Source organism: Zalophus californianus, chromosome 10 (assembly GCF_009762305.2).
Source record: "Zalophus californianus isolate mZalCal1 chromosome 10, mZalCal1.pri.v2, whole genome shotgun sequence".
Classification (NCBI taxonomy): Eukaryota; Metazoa; Chordata; class Mammalia; order Carnivora; family Otariidae; genus Zalophus; species Zalophus californianus.
The window spans coordinates 6,830,672-6,850,291 of record NC_045604.1 but is presented as its reverse complement, the minus strand read 5'-3'; positions in this window follow the sequence as shown (position 1 = coordinate 6,850,291).

The following is a 19,620-nucleotide window of genomic DNA, read 5'->3' as shown; positions in this document are numbered from 1 at the left end:
TAAGCCATTCTGAATTCAATTCTGCAGAAATTATGTGTGACAATAAATATTTATTAAATTGCTAAGTTTTGAAGTAACTTTTAAATGTAGCAATAAAAAACTGAACTAGAAAGGAGTAAGTATTTAATTCATGTCTGCAAAATTTAATATTATTACAAAATTGCTTTGTAGACCAGTTGCATACATTTATGCTGTAATTAGCAGTCAGAGTACATGACTTACAACACCCATATCAATATAAAACATTGTTATTAAAATTTTGTCTTTTTAATTTTATAAGCAAAAAATGATATTTTGAGAGTTTTTGTTATTATTAGAGTATACCTTTTTTATACTTTTATTAGATATTTTTATTTTCTCTCCTGTAAATGTTCTTGCAAGATCACCTGGTAGATTTCCTTTTTCCCTTTAGTTTCCCTCACTCCTCTTGTCTTTCTGCTTATATCCTCTTCTTTCCACCTGGCCAGGAAATAACAGGGAATCACTTGGAATTCCACTTTTTAACTGTAAGGAATCCACTGCCCCTCTCCAACCCATTCTTTCTTCTCTCCTGAACAGTATCTCTTTGCAATGTGCTATGGACTGATTATTTGTGTGACCCCTTCCAAAAGAATTAATATGTTGGAAACCTAATCCCTCATATGATAATATTTGGAAGTGCGGGTTGGGGAGGTAATTAGGCCATTAGAGTGGAACTCTCATGCTGGGAATAGTCTCTTTTTAAAAAGAGATACCAGAGAGAGGGGCACCTGGGTGCCACAGTCGGTCGAGTGTCTGTCTGACTCTTGGTTTTGCCTCAGGTCGTAATCTCAGGGTCGTGAGATCAAGCCCCACAAGGGGTTCTGTGCTCAGCAAGAAGTCTGCTTGAGATTCTCTCTCCTTTTCCCTCTCCCTTCCCACCCCCCCCCCCCGCGTGTGCACACCCTCTCTCTCTAAAAAGAAGAGAGAGAGATACCAGAGAGCTTGTTTCCTCCCTCTGTTCCCCATCATTGAAGACATGAGAAAAGGGCTATCTGGAAACAAGAAGAGAATCTTCATGAAGAACCTGACTGTCCTGGCACTGTGATCTCAGAACACAGCCCCCAAGATCATGAGAAATAAATGTTTCAGCCACCCAGTCTATGGTAATTTGCTCTGGCAGCTTGAACTAAGGTGCAATGGTTGACATAAACTCTGGCTACTGAGGATTCCTATAGAGAATCCGTTCTTCCTGGCATTGTAAATACCTGTTTTAAGAGACTTTGTTCTTATTCCCTTCCTCGACACCTTCAGGTAGGTGAGTCAATTTGGTGGTCTGTCAAAACATTTCCCATCTTTGCAGTTTCTACATCCCCTTTCATGTCAGAAGCAGCTTCAGGAAGAAGTGGAACCAGGTTTTTTGGTGCTTTCCCTATAGGTCTGGAGAGCAAGCCCTAGCTGCAGAGTCAAACCTAATTTCAATCTCCCGCTGATGTCTATGCAACCCAAGTAAATGAACCAAACTCTCTTGGTCCTAGTTGCTTTGGCTTTAAGATGGATGGAATATCTGTTTTGTTATAATGAAGTAAAACAACAAGTGTAGATTATCTCATGACACAGAGTGGGTTCTCAGATTTGTTCCCTTTGATGTAGTTTTGAACCTAGGTGAGGTCCGGAGCCCAAGGCCAAGATAGAATTCTTGAGACCTCGGGACCCTTGGGCAAAAGAACTGCACTAGGGTTGTGAGGGGTGACTGATTATATACTATGGGGTTGGGGGAGGTAAGGAAAAAGGGAGGTGTCCAAAAGGACTTTCGTATGCTAAGGAAGACCCTCAGGGTACCGGAGGCCTCGCTATTATCAAGGTAAGGTTGTTTTTCCCTCTAGCAAAGCATTAACATTAAGATAGTTGGAAGTTTCCTGGAGGAATGTCACCCAGATCTCATCCAGGAGTGGGGGGGGGGAGGTGTTGCAGGGGTGTCAGCTTGTGCTTTGTCCTTGACTAGCCTTCTGGACGAGGGCGTCTCTTTCACTTATTTCTTTTTGAAAAAATTTTTAAAGATTTTTTATTTATTCATTTGAGAGAGAATGCACAGGTGCATGAGCAGGGGGGAGGGTCAGAGGGAGAGGGAGGAACAGACTCCCGCCGAGTAGGGAAGCCTAATGTAGGGCTTGATCCCAGGACCCTGAGATCATGACCTGTGCCCAAGGCAGACGCTTAACCGACTGAGCCACTCAGGTGCCTCTCACTTATTTCTATAATTCCAGGCTTGGACTTAGCCCGTCAGAACAAAAAGAACCTTACCTTGGCTCCTCCTCAGGGGACTGCAGAGATGCCACAGATGACTAATTGTGTCCCTTGCCAGTACTTTTAAATATTTCCTCCAGGTATTCTGTCCCCTTGTGGTATCTAAGGGGCCTGAATCATATTTCCTTTCCCTGTGCAAGTTTACTGCCCTTCGGAAGGAGGAGATAACACGTGGTGCAGGAAAAGCATCTAGAAAGTCAGCATGGGCCCGCCACAACAGAGAATTCCATCACCTCCAGAAGGCTGAATCTGACATCGCAATAGCTGGCGACTCGAGATCCGTGAGGAGGTCGGAGTTTCTCGTTTAGAGAGTGCACTGGTTCCCTCTGTTGTTGCCTCGAGACATTGCAGCCTAGAGGCAAGTCAAAGCACAGCAGAAAGAGGCTCCCACACTCAGGGTACAATGGGGAGAGGGAGGCTTTTCTTCACCAGGCTGTAACGGGGGCAGCTTACCCACTGGGTCTAATCCCGGGATCACTGTCCTTGGCCAAAAGTTTGCACAAGAGAGCTGGGCATGTCCATTGACGTTGGGGCTGCAGCATTGGAGCCCAGGGAGGGGTACAGGGACTTGGGGAGAGAGAGACAAATCTGGGACCAAAAGGAAAACACTGTGGTGAGAAAATATGGGAACTAAGTTGACAGAGCACTTACTGTGAGCTGTTACCTGGTGATGGCCCTTTGAAGAACAATAGCTCTTTATAGAAACTGTACAAAAGTATTGTTTCCTATCTACAGCCCTATAGCGCCCTCTGTGGCCATCTTCCCCAAAGAAGCGTGACAAAACTGAACGCCTTCTCTTGGAACTGCTTTGGGATTGAAAGCCCGGGGAATAAATCAAAAAGGGGTGGAAAGGAAGGGGCAGCATCACAGATATGCCTGTGGTTACCTATGCCTTTTCCAATCCTCGCTTCTGCCAGGAATAAAAAAAAGGTAGTATGTGTGCATAGAGTTTGAAAGCCACAGTGTGTTATTAGTATCATGTTCCTATAGAGATGCTCTCACTCACTCTTTCTCAGATAAGTAAAAAAAAAAATCTTAAAAAAAAAAAAAAAAGAACCATTAGCTTTTCCCGAGCAAAGAACTCATAGTCTGGTGGGGGAGACAGACCCCTCTGCGAGGTGAAGGACTTGGCTTAGAACACAAGGGAAAGCTCATCATGTGAGATTGAAGAGAGTCACAAGATGGTGACTCTGGGGAAGTGAGCTGATGAACTGAAAAGTGCCCATGACCCCAGGCTTTTCCATTAAGGTGTCAGGACATCATCATAGAAGGTGGGGAGAGGTAGGAGTTGGAAGAGAGAATAAATTCACTGAGAAGCACGCTGGGGAGGAGGGTGGGATTAAATTGAACAGCCTCTGTCTGTCTCTTAGCTGGATTTGTGGTGGGCTCTTTGATAACCTGCATCGGCAGTTCAGCACTAGACACATGGTTGGGGAGAGACTAGGGGAGGGGGGTATGTGTCGGCACCCTGCTTGTCAACTGGCCCCAGGAACTATTCGTCCTGGAAATTCTGACTGGGGCGTGTCAATGCCAGCATTTTGTTAGTATCTCAAACTCAATATATATTAAACTATGCTCCTGATCCCTCTTCCCGGCTTGCTTTCTCCACTGCCTTCTCCAGCTCAGTTAATGGAAACTTGGTCCTTCAGATGCTCAACTCCAAATCCCTGAGGTCACCCTTGATAGTCCAGAAACTGCACTATCAATATATATAATCAAGAATTGTCTCTAGATTCACAAGTGTTGTGTTTTTATTCTTGATCTTAGAATAGTGAAAGTTCACAAAAGAGATACCTAAACTCTGATTATTTTAAGTCAGCATTTGTCACTGTTTTACTTGGTGTCATAAACTAACTGCCTTAATTAGTAGCTTGCACTAAGAGCTGCATTGTTATTATTATTTCAAACAGCTTTTCCCCTGAACATTTAAGATTCTACTTATGAATTATTGTTCTGGCTCTTACAGCCTGAGCAAGTTTCCATTAAATCCTTTCTGCTTCATGGGGACATGTACAATGTTAAGGTACTGATCCTTACTCTATTATCATGTCCTAATATTATTTGAGTACCATATATTTTATTTTTTTAAGATTTATTTATAAGGGAGAGAGAGAGAGTGCATGAGCACTAGTGGGGTGAGGGGTAGAGGGAAAGGGAGAGAGAGAATCTCAAGCAGACTCCCCGCTGAGCCGGCAGCCCAACGTGGGGCTCGATCCCACGACCCTGAGACCAGGACATGAGCCAAGATCAAGAGTCAGACTCTTAACTGAATGAGCCAGCCAGGCGTCCCATGAGTACCATGTATTTTAGTACTATATCTCTTAATAGATTTTAATATTGTCTTAATTCTTTTGGCGAGGGACGGACACAGGGAGAGATTAGTGGTTAATCTCTAGGATATGTTTGTTTGGGTTATGCTGGAGCCATGTTATAATATAAAGTATTGATGTTGGGGCACCTGGGTGGCTCAGTCGGTTAAGTGTCTGCCTTCGGCTTGGATCATGGTCTCGGGGTCCTGGGATGGAGCCCCGCATCAGGCTCCCTGCTCAGAGGGGAGCCTGCTTCTCCCTCTCCCGCTCCTCCTGTTTTTGCTCACTCTCTCTGTCAAATAAATAAATAAATCTTTAAATAAAAAAATAGAATAAAGTATTGATGGGATTTAGGCAAAGAAACCTGACTGGTGTGCAGTGGAAAATGGCAGGTTTGCATTCCACCCACCCCACCTGCGAATCCTAATGAGGAATAGCAGCAACAGTTACTATATACAGCCTGACTTCCCTTATTACTTGAAACATAAGACCCTTTGATTTGCTTTTTTCCCTACTGACATAAGTGTAATAATGTTTTTCTTCTTTTTGCCTCTTGAATCTAGATTTAATGTTTCTAATGAATAGCACAAAATTTGGCCTGTTTCATAGCCATAGAACAGATTATTCCTTTCTGAATATTTTTACATATTTTAAGTGCTCTTTATAGTCTCTGAGCATTTAAAGCATATTTTAGCTAATCTTAATTTTGAATTTATTATATATATATATGCAACAGATTTATGGTGATAAGACTTGCATAATTTAAAAGTCACATTATTTTTGAGACTCGTTTTCCCACAGAAATAAAAGGAAAGTGGGATTATACGTATCTAGAGAACATAAATCCACAACTCCTACAATGTGGTTTTGCTTTAAGGTTGCTTTGTCTTTTGTAGTCATTATCTGCAGAATTTAGTGGAGTCCTTTCTTCCAAGTTAACAGTATTTTTTTTTAAAGATTTTATTTATTTATTTGAGAGAGAGAGAGAGCAGGTGCACTAACAGGGCAGAGAGACAGAGGGAGAGGGACAAGCAGACTCCCCGCTGAGCAGGGAGCCCGACACAGGACCCCAGGATCATGACCTGAGCCAAAGGCAGACGCTTAACTAACTGAACCACCCAGGTGCCCCCAACCAAGTTAACAATATTTTTATCACACTGATTGGCCATGTCCATAATATTTCACCTCTACTAATTTCTTCCCCATAGTGACTAGTTTTTCAGGGTCAGTTTAGTGCAAATTATTGAACAAAGATATATGTGTTAGAAGATCTTAAAAATAGTTTAAACTATGCAATAGTATATGCTAAAGTAAAATCATAGGAATAAGAATGCATCATAAAGAATGATGTCAGATCGAGAAACAAGACATCTGAAGACTATGGATCACGGAAGAAAAAAAATTTATGGTATTTATTATAAATAAAGGTGGCCGCTGACCTTGATTCAGTTGCTCAAAGATAGTAGCAAGGTCCTGGGCTCTTTCCACATCCCCCTGGGCGTTTTCAGTGGATTAATTTTTGCCCTTGGGCTTGTTGCATCTCAGGTGCAAATGTGTGCTAATCTCCAGGCACATCTTCCGTGAGAGCATTCAGAAGCAGGCAGGAGGGATGTGGCCAGGGCAGTCAGTGACTACTCTTTCAAAACTCTCCTTTTATGAAGGAATAAAATATTTTTATCTAATTGGCCGAAAATAACTTAAGAACCAAAAACAGGTAAAAGAAATATATTACTGAACTTGATTTAGACCAGGTATGATTCATCCCCTGGGACCTGCCTAATGCTTACCTGAATAAAATCAAGTTTCTGGGGCGCCTGGGTGGCTCAGTCGGTTAAGCATCCGACTTCTGATTTTGGCTCAGGTCATGACCTCAGGGTCGTGAGATCGATCCCCATGTCTGGCTCCTCGAGAGGAGTGTGCTCTCTCTCAAATAAAATAAACAAAATCGTTTTTTTAAAAAGAAAAATCAAGTTTCTGTTAGGAAGGAAGAGGGGGAGAAGAGTTATTGCATTAGGCAATGAAGAGTGTATGCAACATCCATGAAAATGGGCTAGATGTCACGTAATTACCATCATGTTTCAATTATTTCTTGCTTCATAACCAAACACTCTAAGAGTTAGGGGCTTAAAACAACAAGGTACTATTTCTTCTGATGGTTCTGAGGGTTGCGGGGCAGTTCTTCCTTTGGGTCCCTCATATGGTTGCAATAAGATGGCAGGTGAGGATGGTATCATCTGAAGTCTTCTCTCTTCTGTCTGACACCTCAGATGTTGGGAACAGCTGGGGCTAAGAGCATCTTTCTCCCAGTGACTCAGATGGGCTCCCTCCCTCCCTGACAGTCTCAGGACAGCCAAACTATTTCCAGGGACTAGTTACCTCCTGAACAAATATTCCAAGAAATCTAGTTGGGAGCTGCAAGGCTTCTTATGACCTAGCTTCAGAAGTCACCCCATGTTACTTCTACTGTATTTTGTTGTCAAAGCAGTCACATTCCGGCTCATATTAGAAACAACAGGGGAATAGATTCCTCCTCGCAGTGGGGGAATGGCTTTCTCCTACAAGAGGGGAAGGAAAATATAGTGGCTATCTTGCAAACAAACTAGCACACGTGATAGTATTGTTGTGGGCTGAATGTTTGTGTCCCCCCCTCCCAAATTCACATGTAGAAATCCTAATCCCTCAGGTGATGGTATCAGGAGTTGGGGCCTTTGGGAGGTTGGTTAGGTCATGAGGGGGCGAGGAGTGTGATTACTGCCCTTATAAAAGAGACCCCAGAGAGCTCTCACCCCTTCTGCCTTGGCAGGACACGTCGAGAAGACTGCTGTCTGTGAATCAGGAAGCGGACTTTCACAGGACACTGAATGTGCCAGCACCTTGATCTTAGACTTCCAGCCTCCAGATCTGTGAGAAGTAAGTTGTTTAAGCCACCCAGTCCATGGCATTTTTGTCATAGCAGCCTTAAGGAACCAAGACAGGAGGATGTCAAAGTACGGCTACCGGCAAGTGATGGCTGAGAGTTTAACAAACTAGCCAATGGAACGCCACGACATGGCGCCAGTATAAACATGGCTTATAATTCATATTCACCAGTGTTGTAATTATCTGCCTCTTGATGAATCTTTCCAAGTTAGGGGGATTTGCACTGATTGGAGTTTTAGAGTTTTAGAGAGTATGTAGTCATGTAGGTACTAGTCAAATATTATTAAATGTACCCTCACCACAGTTCATGTACAACTCAACAATGTCATCTTTTCTGAGTTTTCTTGTCTCCTTTCCCTCCTGTTTTTGTTTGCTTGTTTGTTTGCTTGATTGATTGATTTGCATATCCCTGGGGATTAGGAAGGGGGGGTCAGGGAGTGCCTGAGGGTTGGGCTGGATGAGAAGGACTCTGGGGAATCAGAACATCTAAATGGGTTTCTGTTACTTGTTGTGGAGAGTGTGAGGCAAACCTCTCCTCCTTCACCTTCTCTGCCAAATCTTCAGTAAATTCAACCTTGTTCACTGATTCTTTCTTACGAGTGAGTTTTGATTTTGGCAGGGAAGGGCATTGGCAAAAGCGTTGCAGTATTGCTTTCTGGGGCCACATGGGGCAGGGCTGGGGGAGAATGGGGGGCCCAGGAGCTTAGAGGCCAAGGGGATTATGAGAAAGTAAGTCCCTAGGAATTTTCAGAAACATTGCAGAAGTTTCCTCAGGGCATGGACTCAGGGAATTGAGGTAATTCTACCTGAATTTCAGGTGCTGGGGAGGGGCCCAGCGGAAGCTGTTAGATTCCACTGCACTCCATTTACTCCTACCTCAGCCAGTCAGGCAGCTGCAATGTCCCCGAAGTCCCCAGTAAAACAGCATTTTACACTTGGGAGAAACCCCTTAGGCTCCTACTATTATTAGTACATTTGGGTAGATTGAGTAACTAATTAACTTAGGCAATGGCCTCATATCCAGAAAACTTCTTAGAACTCACCATGTTGACCACTCGTTGCCCCGGTAAATCAAACAGATTTGGAGAACACTTGTATCAAGCATGTCTTTCCATTTTCTGTATTCTGGTATTTTGACACTGGGGGCCTTGCTGACCCTGGAGGGACTGCCTCTCCCAGGACTAGCCAATTCCTAGTGGTAATAAACAGCTTGCTGTGCTTTTCAAACGCAAACCAACCAATCCAGAACCCACACCCCCGACCCGCTCCTTGATCTCACCTCAGCCCTGTTGACCCCAGGGCCAGGTGTCAGGCAACTAGCCACAACCCCTCTGCCTCAGAGCCGCTGATATCATTCAAACTAGCCAGTCCCAAACCTGCTGTCCTGCCTTGCCTGTCCCTTCCCAGGGAAACCAGGATGAAGGCTTTGGCCTGGGCTTCCTCCCTTTCTCCCGCCCCTGTGACCTACAAGTTATTTTCCACGCATCACCCTTCTCTGTCTCCCATGGAATGGCATGGCCCCTCCCCTCAGGAACTGTGAGTAATAAACTTCTTTCAACAGCAATCATCTCCCAATCTGTGAGCCTTATTAAATCTCACTTTCTTATTAATAACACTATATTTTAAAACAGCACCACGCTTAAATGTGCCAAATTCCTAAGCTACCCAGGATCATAAGGAATAAAAGCACTTTTCCCAGGAGAATCCACATCATTGGGCAGTAAGTACCTGCACCTGCCTTGAAACCTGAAAAAAAGGAGACAGAGGGCAGAGCACTTGTGTGGAGGGTGTGTGCATGTACGTGTGTGCGCGCGCGTGTGTGTGTGTGTGCTGGGACTGAGGTCAGAGCACTCACGCAGTGTGTGTGTCCCCCTTTCTCAGCACTCTCCATGCCTTCTCAGAGCATTTCTCAAGGGTCCCAGAGATGCTAGAAAGGGCAGTCGCCTGCACAAGACTTCTAGGCAGGGATGGTGAGAGATATCTTAAGGTTTAAGGCTGTGCGGATGTAGGCCTGGTACAGGCTGCGGAGCTGAGGAATCACTGAGGACAGACCCATCCCGGGACACAGACCACCCCCACTCCCTAGTCCTATTGGTGTCCACCTGTGTGTCTGATCTCTCCTCCTCCCTTCAAGGAGCCTCTAGGATAGCATTAAGGCCTTGTTCCCAAAGACAGTGGATTCCAATCTAACTGGAGGTTCTATTAGCCATCCCGTTGGAAGCAGAACGCCACGGGAAAAAACAGAGGGAGAACCTCATGGATGACAGGAGCAGAGCTTGGAGTGAGGTGTCCACAAGCCAAGGCACGATAGGATTTCTGGCAAACACCAGAAGCTAGAAGGAACATGGAAGGATTCTTCTTATGGGTTTCAGAGGGTGCATGGTCCTGACAAGACCTCGGTTTCAGACTTCTAGCTTCCGTGAGAAAATAAATTTCTGCTGCTGTCAGCCACCCAATTTTTAGTACTTTCTTGTGGTAGCCCTAAGAAATTAATACAGAGAGGAAATAAGAACAAACAAGGGCCTCTCTAGGCCGTCCCACAAGAAGAGGAAATAGAAATGAAGGGAAAAGAAAACAGCAAGGATTCCAGACAGTTCTGAAGACTCTTCTAATCCCAGCCCCTGAAAAACTAAATGGAAAAAGAAATAGGTCATTTGAGGCCACTCAACCATCAGCCAGGATCCACCGATAGGTGAGTTTTGGTCGCTGAGATGAGTCCCTTCTCTGCTTTGGAGTTTTCCTAAGGGCCTTGGGATTCACTTCTGTAGTTTTTCTTTAGATGGAGCTCCCAGCCAGAGGTTTAGAAGAGGAAGAAGGAGGTGAAAGGATTGGGGAGGAGGGAAATAAATTCATATCTGGCCTGGAACTGCAGAATGTGACCTTACATAGAAATAAGGTCATGGCACATGTCGTTAACGTGAAGTCAGAGTGGCGTGGGATGCGTCATTAAGCCAATATGACCAGAGACCCTACAGGAAGACGAGAAGAGACACAGGAAGCAGAACGGCACGGGAAAACACACAGGGGGAACCTCATGGATGACAGGAGCAGAGCTTGGAGTGAGGTGTCCACAAGCCAAGGCACGATGAGGATTTCTGGCAAACACCAGAAGCTAGAAGGAACATGGAAGGATTCTTCTTATGGGTTTCAGAGGGTGCATGGTCCTGACAAGACCTCGGTTTCAGACTTCTAGCTTCCGTGAGAAAATAAATTTCTGCTGCTGTCAGCCACCCAATTTTTAGTACTTTCTTGTGGTAGCCCTAAGAAATGAATACAGGGAGGAAACGAGAAGTCTACTTAGGAAGCATTCTGGCCCCACTGGCCACTTTTAATAAGAGTCATCCAGTCCCCAAGGCCTTGAGGAGACCTTCCCAAACTTGTCATCAGTGATGTTCCTTATGTCCCCACGTAGTGAAGCCCCACAGACTGAAATGCGAGAATGTTCTAGAGGCCTTTAAAGTGATGTGGGCCCTTTAACACAATTGGAATGTTGTGCTGGACGGAGCAGAATTTGGGGGGGGCGGTCTGCACTCTTTCAGTATCACTCGGGCTGATGTTTTCTACTTTTCTTCTTTTGGTCTGATGAGAACAAGAGATAGACACTCAAGAAATTAGTTGATGCTATTAACGGACTCTCCTGCAGGAGGCTTAGGGGAAAAGATACCAGCGCCTCCAGGCTCCCGTTCATGGCAGGAGGGATTCAGTCGATGAAATTACGTTTCCTGTAAGCACAGAAGATAAACTTCTACAAGCCCATCTCTTGCTTCCACACACACATGGGAGCCCTGAGTAATGTCAGGCAGAGGGCGCCTGGTGGCTCAGTCGATTAAGCGTCTGCCTTCGGCTCAGGTCATGATCTCAGGGTCCTGGGATGGAGCCCCGCATTGGGCTCCCTCCTCAGTGGAGAGTCTGATTCTCCCTCTCCTTCTGCCCTTCCCGCCCCGCTTGTGCACTCTCTCTCTCATATAAATAAAATCTTTAAAAAAATAGAATTAGCTGTTTATTAAAAGGAAAAAAAAATGTCGGGCAGAAACTAGTATTCCCAGTTGGGCTGTGGCTGGAGCTGGAAATGGCCAATAATTATAATTGCCTTCCTGCTGAGATCTCTCAGGGGACATATCACTGCTCCCCATCTCAGGGTCTGGGCTTCCACCAAGGGCCAGGAAACACAGCTCAGAAGGTGACAGAGAAGACAAGGCCCTGTCACACACCTGGGCAGCAAGACAGACATCTGCCGTTTCCTCAAGCTGACCACTTAACCACCATAGATTTTTTTTTTTTTTTTTTTTTTCTGATGGTTGCTGACATTTGCCTTGGTAACTTTCAATTCTAGCTCTTCCTTTGATCATGTCCCTAATGTGATAACTGAATAACGACCCTCCTAAGCCCTGGATCCTGTACATATGTTAAGTTACTTGACAAAAGGAACTTGGCAGATGGAATGAACACTGACTGCTAATCAGTTGACCTTTAAGTAAGGAGGTTATATGGATTGTTGGATGGGTCCATTGGAATCTCAAGTGTTCATAAAAGTAGAACACAGTTGGTGGTTAGAGATCAGAGAAGGGAGACAGAGGAAGTGTTTGAAGTGTGGGAGAGATTTGACTTGCCATTGCTGATTTTGAGGATGGACGAAAGAGGTCACAAGCCAGGACATGTAAAAAGACTCTAGAATCTGGGAATAGCCCTCAACTGACAGCCAACAAGAAAGTGGGTTGCAAGTCCTACAACTGCATGAAATGGAACTCCACAACAATCTGAATGAGCAAGAATATGGACTTCCCTCCCAGAGCCTCCAAGAAGGAACACAGGCTGATATATTGATTTGGGCCTTATGAAAAGCTAAGCAGAGACCCAGTCAAACCTGCCAGTCTTCTGACCTAAGAAGACTGAGATGATGAATTTGTGTTGTTTTAAGGCACTAAGATGGTGGCAATTTATTATAGCAGCAATAAGAAACTAATACACCTAACCAATCTGGTTCCCTCAGGAAGTAAAACCAAGTTTCTCCTGTGGATGATGAAGTAGATAACCTAAACTTTTCTCTCTCCACTCACCTCCCTTTACATTGCAGAGTATGATCCTCTTTACTGCTAACTAGCCCAGCAACAAAGCCTTGTTGCTGGAAAAGTTTTTCAGCCTCAGTTTCTTTCATGTTGTTCCAACAAAACCCAAGCCTGTTCACTTAAAGAAAACTGCATGGGGGGAAAAAAAAGCTACCTAATGTCTACTTGCCTAATGAGCAAACCTCCTAATCATATCGTCTCCTAAAATTTGTACTCACCAGGTTTACCTTTTATATTTATTTGATTGGAGTCTCTTAGCCCCTTTTGAGATTTTTGTTTGCACTCTTTAGGGATTTCTTTTTCACTTTGTTTACTCCTGAATATTGCAATTTTAAAATAAAGCGATGCATATAAAAATGATTTTCCAACATATAAAAGAGTCAAAGCAGTGAAATGAATATACAGTTGACCCTTGAACAACACCAGGGTTAGGGGTACTGACACTCCCCCCATGCAGTCAAAATCTGCACATAACTTTTGGCTCCCCCAAAACGTGATTACTAATAGCCTACTATTGACCAGAAGTCTTATCTATAACACAAATAGCCAATTAACACATATTGTGTATGTTGTATGTATTATGTATGATATCCTTACAATAAAGTAAGCTAGGGGAAAAAAATGTCATTAAGGAAACCATAAGAAAGAGAAAATACATTTATAGTACTGTACTGTTTTAACCAAAAAATCGTGTATATATGTGGACCAGCACAGTTCAAACCCATGTTGTGTGGGGTCAGCTGTACCACCTGTATTCACCTATTAAATAGCTCAGAGGTTTACTTGTGTGTCATAGGTATGCTCATACTAATTTAACGCCAAGCCATTATTTTCAATAATCAATAGTTACGACATAGCTCTTAAAAACTTATTTAAAGATTGGCGGGAGGAGGGTTGGGGGAGTAATCTGTGGTAGAGAGACTGAAGGAAAGCTGATAAGCCAAGGTTTGAGGAAATCAAAAAGCAGTGGAAGTTCAACATTGTTGTGGAAACATTGACACACTATTAGTAGATGGAGTAATTTACATCCCAATGAGTAATTAGTTACAATTATGGATGAATAATTAATTTTAATCGCCAAATCAACAGATATCATATTCAAACTAATTAAAAAATCCAAGGCCATATGTCTCTATATCTATTAGAATCCCTTTTGCTGCAACAAGGAGCCCCAATTCAAATACTTAAATGGGAAGGAAACTCATTCTCTTACCTGACTGAAAGTCCATAAGAGGGTGAAGCAGGAGGTAAAGCAGCTCAGTGCAATTGTCAAGGACCCAGATTCTCTCTTTCTCCACTCCGCTATTCTCAGCAGGCAGCCTGCCTCCCAGGATGATTGCTGAAGTCCAGGCATCCCATCCAGACACACACCAGACAAAAGAATGGACAGTCTTGCTTAGAATTTCTTATATGCAAACAATAATAGCCAACTGAGCCCTAATTATGTACCAGGCACATTATGTGTATATCTTCATTTAATGCCATCAACAACCCTACTACACCATTCACATAGCTGGTTCTGCCTTTAAAGTCTGGGATGGTTCAGAAATACTAGGATTCCCCCTTAGACCTTGTTCAAGTGAATAATGCTGGTATGATGGGTTAGCTATTGGAGGAGACAGAGTGCTAGGTTCTAAAATACGACACCAGGAACTAACTGGAAGGCCCTACACTGTCTGCCCAAGCAAGACATCTTGTAATAAGCATAACACAAGCACCCACCATGCTGCTGTGGTCAGTGATGACCTGGATATTCTGGTGTTGACACCCACTGTCCAGTTTCTATATGGCTACTTATTCATGTAACTATGTCACTCATATTTTAGCCTTATGCTCCCTTGGACTTGGCATCAGAAATTTGCCGATAAGGCTGGATTTATCTGACATCCTTAGTAAAAAATAAAAACAAATGCCAGTTAGCTTATGACAAAAGGAGAATGTACTAAAATGACAAAAAGCTCGAGAGAGGGGAAGGCAAACCAAGAAACAGACTCTTAACTCTAGAGAACACACTGATGGTCACCAGAGGGGAGGTGGGTGGGGGGATGGGTGAAACAGGTGATGGGGATTAAGGAGCGCACTTGTTGTGATGAGCACCAGGTGTTTATGGAAGTTTTGAATCACTATATTGTACACCTGAAATTAATATTACACTGTATGTTAACTAGCTGGAATTCAAATAAAATTTTTTTTAAAAAAATGACAAAAAGCCCAAAAGCAAGAGTGTAGGCAGACCTAAGAAATCACTGGATCCAGGAAATGAAAATTCCCTGGGGAACCTAAGTAGGACTGTCTCTCTCCGTTTTCTTCCAGCTTTATTGAGATCTAATTGACATGCAGCACTGTGTAAGTTTAAGGGTACAGCATAATGACTTAACTTACATATATTGGAAGATGGTTGTCGTCATAAGTCTAGTTAATATCCATCATCTCATAGATACAAAAAAAAGAAAAGAAAAGAAAGTTTTTTTCCTTGAGAACTTTTAGGATCTACTCTCTTAATAACTTTCCTAGATACCGTACAACAGTGTTAGCTATGGTCACCGTGTTATGCATCATATCCCCAGTGTTCACTTATCTTGTAATTGGAAGTTTGTACCTTTTGACCACCTTCATCTGATTCCCCCATCCCTTACTTTTGGTAAACAGAAATCTGATCTCTTTTTCTGTGAGATTTTTTTTTCTTAGATGCCATATATAGGTGAGATCATACCATATTTATCTTTCTCTGCCTGATTCATTTCACTCAGCATAATGCTCTCAAGTTCCATCCATGTCGTTGCAAATGTTAAGATTTCCTTCTTTTCATGGCCGAATAATATTCCATTGTGTATATATATATATACATATATACCACATCCTCTATATCCATTCATCTGTTGATGGACACTTATACTCTTTTCACGTCTTCGCTACTGTAGATAAGGCTGCAATGAACATAGGGGTGCAGATGTTTCTTCAACATACTGATCTGCTTCAGATATGTACCTAGAAGTAGAATTGCTGAATCATATGGTAGTTCTATTTTTGGATTTCTGGGGAACCTCCATACTGCTTTCCATAGTGGTTGTACCCATTTACATTCCCACCAATACTGCACAAGGATTCCCTTTTCTCCACACGCTCACCAGCATTTGTTATCTCTTGTTTTTTGGTGATGGCCCTTTTAATGGATGTGAGTTGATAGCTTGTTGAGGTTCTGATTGACATTTCCCTGATGGTTAGTGATGTTGAGCACCTTTTCATGTACCTGTTGGCCATTTGGATATATTCTTTGGAAGAATGTCTATTCAGGTCCCTTTCCCATTTTGAAATTGAACTAGTTGGTTTTTTGCTGAGTTGTATGAATTCTTTATAAATTCAGACTTTAGCCCCTTATTAGATACATGATGTGCAAATATTTTTTCCCCTTCAGTAAGTTGCTTTAGTAGGACTATCTCTTGACTCTGCTTCTCTCCATGAGTCTACTTCATTCTTCATTTTGTGGACCAGTTCTCTCTCTTCTCCTGTCTGCTACGTCCACAGCAAAAAAATGTGCCCATTATATAGCCATTCCTAGAGAACTCATCTGCATTCTTATTCCTACTCTCCATCCCCTGTGCCTCTCTCTTCTTTTCTTCATTTCCTCCACATTCCTTGGTTCAGATCTCTGACTAGTCCATCTTGGGTCAGCAGCCTACCCTTGGTCCAATCAACTATGGCTAGTGGGATAGAGTCACGTTCTACAAACAAGACTCTAGGCTTTGATTACCGTGGATGAAAGAAAGGGGAATCCATGTAGGAAATTAAAGATGTTGCTGTGTACTGTACAGCTATTTTCAGAGGTGACATGGATCAAAATAACATGAGAATGAAAGACTCTTTATCATGAAAAAGCTTTCAACACATGTGAAAACAGAGCCATTAATATAATGAACCTCACCATCACCCAGCTATGGATATTTACTCATATAAGCACAATGCTATTACTATGCCTAACAAAATCAATATTTTCTTGGTGTCATCTACTATCCTGTCAATATTTAAATTTCCCCAATGGCAGGAAACCTTTTTGTATTTGTTTTTTTCAAACCAGGATCTAAACAAGAAACTCATGTTACATTGGTTTTATGCCTCATAAATCTCTTTTCACATAGAGCCGTCTCCCTCCTCCCACTCTCTGACTCAGTTTTCATGACATCGACCTATGAAGAAACCATGTTTGCTGTACTTACTGAATGTCCCACATACTGGATTTTGTCTGTCTGCTTCCTCATTATGGTCTCATAAATAGAATTTCGTTAAAAAGCCTTGATTTATTTCAAGGTCAACATGTGTTGAAAGTACACTTCATAGTGAGGCTGTGTGTTTCCTGCTGCTTCAAGTTCATGATCATTCAATGTCTAGTTGTCCCACTCTTAGTTATGCTGATTGATCAGTGGGTTCAGGTAGTAACAGCTTAATTTCTTCCTTGTAAGAGTCATTATCAAACATTTGCCTAAAATTTTCACCCATTGACTACTTTTGCCTGAATTATTTCATTAGGTACAACAAAATGGAAGTGAGATGATTCTATGGGGGAGGGGGAGCCAGTCCCTATGTACCTTTCCTCGGTATTGCCAGATTCTCCTCCACTGGAGGTGTACCATCTTGCATTCCAACCAACAATGTACAAGATAATATTATTATATTTCACTCCAGTATGACCAACCCAGTATGTTTTCAAAGTTCTGATCTTCACTGATATGATAGGTGAGCAATGTTATCTCAGGGTGGATTTAATTGGCATTTCTCCTATGATGAGTGAGGATGAGGGGACTGGGTTTTGAAAACGAAAAAAAAAAAAAAACGGCAAGAAGGCCCCAGTGATGATAAAGATTTTGAGCATGCACCAACTTATTTCCTCACTTTGGTCAAAAAATATCCTCACACCAAGCTTGGTTCCCAGTTTCCTCTTTTACCAGTAAAAATTCTTTCCTCCCCTGTCGTAATTCCTAGGAAATTCAATAGCACATGGCCCTAGGCCACACAAGATAAATTAGGATTTGAAAGCATAGCTCTCTGGTAACAAGTTTCTTGATAAATGTCACTCCATTACCCCAACAGCAGAGCAGTGGGATTTCCAAAGAACAAAAATCTGCTACCAGGAAGTTCAATGTAAGACAGATTCCCATAAGTAGGTGGACAGCTTAGGCAAAGCAGCAAGACTGAATAATCTTCTCCTTAAGCATTAAGAGGAGTAAGGATGAATCATGAGCACATAGTTCTTATTTTTATAAATACATACTTGAGATATGTAGCAAGTCCTATAGATATTTGAATAATGCAGCTGCATACAGAGAGAAATTCACATATAGTTTACACCAATTGCCATTGTACAGTGGTGATTGTGGGAGTTAAGTAAATGTGATCCAATTGGATTACAGATGTGTTCACATGGCTTATTCTGTCTGAAATTAATTAACAATATGTAGATAGTTTGATTGCTCAAAAAGGCCTTGGAGCACAAGAAAAAGTGTTCAACATCACTCAGCATCGGGGAAATACAAATCAAAACCACAATGGGATACCACCTCACACCAGTCAGAATGGCCAAAATTAACAAGTCAGGAAATGACAGATGTTGGTGAGGATGTGGAGAAAGCAGAGCCCTCCTACACTGTTGGTGGGAACACAAGCTGGTGCAACCACTCTGGAAAACAGTATGGAGGTTTCTCAAAAAGTTGAAAATAGAGCTACCCTATGACCCAGCAATTGCACTACTGGGTATTTACTCCAAAGATACAAATGTAGTGATCTGAAGGGGCACCTGCACTCCAGTGTTTATAGCAACAATGTCCACAATAGCCAAACTGTGGAAAGAGCCTAGATATCCATCAACAGATGAACGGATAAAGAAGATGTGGTATATATATATATATATATATATATATATATATATATATATATACACAATGGAATATTACGCAGCCATCAAAAAAATCTTGCCATTTGCAATGACATGGATGGAACTAGAGGGTATTATGCTAAGCAAAATAAGTCAAATCAGGGAAAGACAATTATCATATGATCTCACTGATATGCGGAATTTAAGAAATCAGGCAGAGGATCATAGGGGAAGAGAGGAAAAAATGAAACAAGATGAAACCAGAGAGGGAGACAAAAGAGACTTTTTTTTTTTAAAGGTTAACTTTTTTTTTTTAAGATTTTACTTATTTGTCATAGAGAGAGAGAGAGAGAGAGAGCACAAGCAGGGGGAACAGCAGGCAGAAGGAGAAGCAGGCTGCCTGCCGGGCAAGGAGTCCAACGTGGGACTCGATCTCAGGACCCTGGGATCATGACCTGAGCCAAAAGCAGATGCTTAACCGACTGAGCCACCCAGGCATCCCATCAGAGACTCTTAATCTTAGGAAACAAACTAAGCGTTGCTGGGGGGGAGGGGTGGAGGGATGGGGTGGCTGGGTGATGGACATTAGGGAGGATATGTGTTGTGGTGAGCACTGGTTGTTGTGTAAGACTGATGAATCACAGACCTGTACCCCCGAAACAAATAATACATTATATGTTAATTTAAAAAAAAAAAGGCCTTGGAGGAAACAGGGAGTTGGTGTTCAAAGGGTACAAACTTACAGTTGTAAGATGAATAAGTTCTGGGAAATCTAATGTACAGCATGGTGATTATAGTTAATAATACTGTATTACATACTTGAAAGTTGCTAAGAGAGTGGATCTTAAGTGTTCTCATCACAAAAAAGAAATGGTAATTAGGAGACAAGATGGAGGTGTTAGCTCATGGTATGGTGGTAATCATTTTGCAATGTATAAATATATCCAATCAACACATGTACACCCTAAACGTACACAATGTTATCTGTCAATTATGTCTCAATAAAGCTAAGAGGGAGGAGGCCTTAGAAATTACTCTTAGGAATGGGGCGCTTGGGTGGCACAGTTGGTTAAGCATCTGACTCTTGGTTCAGCTCAGGTCATGATCTCAGGGTCATGAGATGGAGCCCCACGTTGGCTCCTCATTCAGCACGGAGTCTGCTTGAGATTCTCTCTCCCTCTCCCTTTGCCCCTCT